Below are 5739 nucleotides of genomic sequence, written 5' to 3' on the forward strand. Positions count from 1 at the left end.
CTCTTCTGGCTTGCAGGCAGAACACTGTATACATAATAAATAAATAAATCTTTAAAAAAAAATAAAAATAAAAAAATAATAAAACTCTCTTCCTTTTAAATCAGATTTCTCTGGTATTCTGTTATATCCACAGAAAGCTCACCTACCAGTTATCTAATTCCAGAGTCCATGATTCCACACAGTGTCCTTTTCTTTCTCCTCCCATTTGAACACTGGACCTCTCACATGGCCCCAACACACCCAGTCAATGGGGAGGCAAGACACAGCAGCATCCAGGAAGTGGAAGAGGATTTGAAATAAGATTAAAGTTAACATCTTCCCCCACCAACACATGGCATGAATCTCCAAAACGGGGGCCAGAGCTTGAAGGGGGGAAAGATGCTGAATTGGAGGAGACAGGGTTAGAATATTGGTTTACAATGAACCTTTGACTCTTGCTTCACAACCATTTAAAATACTAACACACAGCGGTGACAGTACAGTCTAAAGACCAAGGGCAGGGCAGAGTAGCAGGAGAGAGCTGCTTCCTGATGTGTGTTACTGACTCTAACACGAGTTTTGCTATTCTGGCTATGCTTGGTAATTTGAAACTGACAAAGTTGTTCTTACCTCTCAGCTTTATATAACAATAAACTCACCAAAGCGGAGTCAAGGTTAATTTTAGTCATAAATTTATCAAATTATATGAAGACAATGCTAGCTTTTTGATATGACAATAAATGCTAGGCTGCACCTCCTGAAATTTTAATTTCTTATTCATTTTAAATGAACGTAGATATTAATGTGTTTATACAATTGTGTGTGTGCATGTGCGTGTGTGCATGTGCGTGTGTGCGTGTGTGTGTGTGTGTGTGTGTGTGTGTGTGTGTGTGTGTGTGCGTGTGTGCATGTGTGCGTGTGTGTGCGCGCGCGCAGTGTGTTAGAGGGTTTTTGCGAAAAGTTTTCACTTTATAACCAAGAGTTGTTCACAAACTTGTTCTGTAGCCCAGGCTACAGAACTGAAGATGCTCCTGTGTCAGACTCCCAAGTGCTAGAATCAGTGACCCAATGCTACCGAATCCCAGCTGCTGTTTTCTAAACTGTCTCTTCACGATGAGAATCGTGGCCCCGACCCCTTTACTTATACAAGTGTGGCTCAACATTTCTTTTCCAAAAGACCCTAATATCAAGTCAAAGCGACTAGGAAGATGTATCTCTCTTGTAAAGCGTCCTGTTAAAATGCTGCCTTGAATGATCCAACATTCCTGCAATTCTACAAACTATACTGTTTCCTGAGCATTTACTATGCTTTTCCTGGTGCGATAAATGACTGTGGATCAAGTTTTTTAAAAAATAAATGGTCGAGCGGCTGCCTGCCTCCCGGGCGCCGCCATGTTGGGAGCGCCGGGCTTGAACCATGGCGGCGGGCGCCGGAGTGCGGCCGCTAGTACGGCCGGGCACACGGTTGGAAGTGCGGCCTGGGCTGCATCTGGGCGGGGCGGCGGCGGTGGCTGCACCAGACCACCTGATGGAGGCCGGCATCACCGCCGTGCTGACGGTCGACTCGGAACCGGGTTTCCAGGCTGGGGCTGGGTTCGAAGGTCTCCGGAGCCTCTTCGTGCCGACTTGCTCAGCCACCAGGATGGCTGCGTGGCCTTCATCAGCCAGTCACGAGCCGAGGGACGCGCGGTGTTGGTGCACTGGTCTCTTTTTCAGCCACGCGGGAGTCAGTCGGAGTGTCGCTATGGTCACTGCCTTTATAATGAAGACTGACCAGCTCACCTTTGAAAAAGCCTATGAACACCTGCAGACCGTCAAGCCAGAAGCTAAGATGAATGAGGGATTTGAATGGCAACTGAAATTATATGAGGCAATGGGATACGAAGTCGATACCTCTAGTGCAATTTACAAGCAGTACTGTTTGCAGAAGGTTACTGAGAAGTATCCAGAACTCCAGAATTTACCTCAAGAACTCTTTGCTGTTCACCCAACTACCGTTTCACAAGGATTAAAAGATGACATTCTCTACAAATGTAGAAAGTGCAGGCGATCTTTATTTAAAAATTCTAGTATTCTGGATCATAATGAAGGAAGTGGGCCAATAGCCTTTGCTCACAAGAGAACGACTCCATCTTTGGCACTTACCACAGGGAGTCAGGCTCAGTGTACATCTTACTTCATTGAACCTGTACAGTGGATGGAATCTACTTTGTTGGGAGTAATGGATGGACAGCTTCTTTGCCCAAAATGCAGTGCCAAGCTGGGTTCCTTCAACTGGTATGGAGAACAGTGCTCATGTGGTCGATGGATGCTTTTCAAATACACAAGAATAGAGTGGATGAAATGAAAATATTGCCAGCACTGGGATCACAAACACGGAAACTATGAACTTAGGTCACAGCGTGGAATAAAACCTGATGAAACGTACTTCTCTTGATGGTTATCTTTCATAACAGAAGTCAAAATTTCATTTGGAGTGTCCAAAGATAATTACTGTAGTAGATATGTGTTGCTAGTTTACTACTACATGGTGTATGATGTATATGCAGTACTTCACTGGTCAATCCAGGCTTTTAATCATGTAAATTCGATTTGTTATTAAAATCTTTTATTTAAAAAAATAAAAATAAATGGTCCTAAAGTCTATTTTAAAATCATTAACATTTTTGTTAACACTAAGTATATATTGAGCATGTCCTGAAACTGAAATTAAGTCATTGTTTTTATTTCAAGTGATCCTCATTACAAATTTATCTACTATTCTTTGGCATGGGACTTTTGTATTCAGAGGCACTCGTATTTATGATGTGTCCCACTGTAGTTTGCCATTGCTTTAAAAAAAAAAACCCAGTTGGCATTTCTTCTACTGCCTTACTTGACATAGGCCTGGCTTTTTCTAGAGAGCCCGGAAGCCAACATCATCCAGGACTCTGGGTCTGCACAGCAAAGTCTACTGCCACATTGTCACTAAGCTGTTCATAACTGTTTCAACCGGATCTCACTTGGTGAGATCAGAAAACAATTCCTTCTCTAATTACCATGTGACTTAGTCCACTGAGTGATGATGGCCAAGAAAGCCATGGACCTGAGCAGGAAAGATAATATCTCATTTTTTAAGTATGAGGGTGCTGTTTGATTAATAAAACCATTCAGCTTTTTACCCACCTGTGTTAACATTAACATAGTATGTTATATATACACGGGTGCACTTTATTCCACAAAAAGAAACCCCACACTTATTAATCAGTAGTTACATTTTCATCCATGTGTTTTCTCCTTCTCGTGCATGTTTAAGAGGCAAACCATTCTTTTTCTTTTGTTAGTTTGGCTGGTTGGCTGGTTTTGTTTTGGTACTGAAATCAAGCCCTGACCCTCAAACACAAGTGCTCTACCACTGATCGACAGCCCCTGCCCCAGAACTTCCATCTTTTATGGATTGGGAAGCTAAGGATCACAAATATTTAATGATTTTTTTTTTCAGTGTCAGACACTGAAATTATGGTAGAAGCAAGACTAACTCTTACATTTCTAATTCTTTCTTCCCTTTAACGTAGGCATTAGCACATACTTATCAAGTGCAGACTCTGCCTCTTGGTAACAGTAAGATCAGGTCCCATGATGGTGCAAACAGTACCAAGCATGACCTCTGGGAACTTAACTGGTTATATGTTGTTAAAATCTCTAAATCAGTTCCTATTAAATTTTCAGTTCTTACCGTTTTTTGTTTGTTTGTTTTGGTTTTTCGAGACAGGGTTTCCCTGTGTAGTTCTGGCTATCCTGGATCTCACTTTGTAAACCAGGCTGGCCTCGAACTCACAGAGATCCACCTGCCTCTGCCTCCCAACTGCTGAGATTAAAGGTGTGAACTACCATGTCTGGTTGGCTTCTTGCCATTTTTTTAAGTTATGATTTTCAGTAATGCTATGGCAGATAGACTCGACCGTATTTTCAGTCACAAATAGAAATGTGGGTGATACCATCAAGTTTGAGATCAATTTGCTTCAGAGGATGGAGTTAGAACAAAGAAAAATAAAAGGAGTAGGGAGATAGAAACACAGATTTAAGAAGTATTAAGAAAGACATGAGCCAAATTTAATGTTTAGATGTTAATTTGAATATACCTGACAGAAGGCAAACAGTGACAGAGAACTCAATGCTAGCAAGGAATCATTGGTCTTTTCCTTGGGAAGCAATAATGGAATATTAATAATGTTTTAAAAATAGTCCTCAAATTTTGGAGATGAAGTCAGAAGAGGGGCAACCACTTAATAATATCTAATATTTATTGAACATGTCATATATTCCAAAGACTATGCTAACTGTATTACAAATATTATTTAAAATACATTACACTAGCCGGGCAGTGGTGGTGCACACCTTTAATCCCAGCACTTGGGAGGCAGAGCCAGGCGGATCTCTATGAGTTCGAGGTCAGCCTGGTCTACAGAGTGAGATCCAGGACAGGCACCAAAACTACACAGAAACCCTGTCTCAAAAAAAAAAAAAAATACATTACACTAAACATTGTGTTTTGTTTTAGGGATGAAAAACTGAAGAGCAATACCCAAACTCATACAACTAGCAAATGTCTCAGCTAATGTTTGAATCCAGATCTGTCTCATTACTTCATTACTAAGAGCATGCCTGAGGCATGCTGCCTGTAGATAATTGTGTTTTATCTCCCAAAGAGCTGTAAACTAGATTTTAAAGGTCAGGGGGACAAGGAAAGCCTGTGGCGGTCTTGTTGCAACTTTTACTTCTGGGTGTATAAGAGATATCTTATAAGGAGCAGGACGTGTTTTCTTTTCATTGATGTAAGGAATTTGAGGAATTTCTTAGGAAAGGCAGATTGTTCAACTCCTAAACTGGTTGTATAAATTGGGCAAGCGAGTGGACACACTGGACAAGCAGGCGATACAGCTGGAGTCATTTAAATCATCTCAACTATGAAATGCTCTGTGCTGCCTAAGGCCTTCCAGACACTAAGCCGGCAGCCAATGAGGTCTAAACCAGAACATTTTGAGGAATATTTCCCAGAATGCTTATCAGAAGCACTGCTTCATTAAACAGAACAAATTTGGTCCAAACATGTATTTGAAGGCAGATGTACTAACACGTGTAGTCACAAATGTAGTGAATACAAGTTTTAGGAAATAAGTGGATTGGGAAAGCCTGAGAGACAGTAAGATTAGGGTTGGAGAGATGATACCCAGAGATACAGAAACAGCAGTGTCTCTCAGGTGAACCTGTTTCTCCTGCTGCCTCTACTACAAGGAAGAGCTGTATGAGCTCACATCAATGCATTTTAAAAGCAGAAGGCAAAAAACAAAACAAAACAAAAAACAAACAAACAACAACAACAACAAAAAAAACAACTATTGCTAGGTCCCCATTCAACTTACCTCTCTACATTTATGTCAAACTATATACTGTCCAGTACAGAGATGCTGTGTAAATGTGAAACAGTGTACTTATAAAATATATGTAAGGAAAGAGCTGGCAGTACTTCATATCCCTTCTGTGGACCCAGCTACTGGCTATTATCTGCATCTCCAGCAAAAGATGAGTTTTCAGGTAAAAGGAACTGTTTCTCCTCCTAGTTCTCCCTTCAAATAACACAATTTAGAATCAAGATATGGTGGGGCACACCTGTAATCCCAGATACTCTGGAAGTTGAGGTTGGGAAGGCTATAGTTTCAGCCCACTGTGAAGATCATAGCAAGACTTTAATATTAGATCTATCACCAAAGACTCATAGAA

At 41.1% G+C, this 5739-nt stretch overlaps 1 pseudogene; it reads left to right on the forward strand.

Annotated features, from left to right (window-relative positions):
• The first annotated feature begins 1351 nt into the window (after nucleotides 1–1351).
• On the forward strand, nucleotides 1352–2600 carry LOC102924925 (dual specificity protein phosphatase 12 pseudogene; annotated as a pseudogene).
• The last annotated feature ends 3139 nt before the right edge of the window (nucleotides 2601–5739 follow it).

The sequence above is a fragment of the Peromyscus maniculatus genome, chromosome 16, assembly GCF_049852395.1.
Source record: "Peromyscus maniculatus bairdii isolate BWxNUB_F1_BW_parent chromosome 16, HU_Pman_BW_mat_3.1, whole genome shotgun sequence".
In the NCBI taxonomy this organism is placed as follows: domain Eukaryota; kingdom Metazoa; phylum Chordata; class Mammalia; order Rodentia; family Cricetidae; genus Peromyscus; species Peromyscus maniculatus.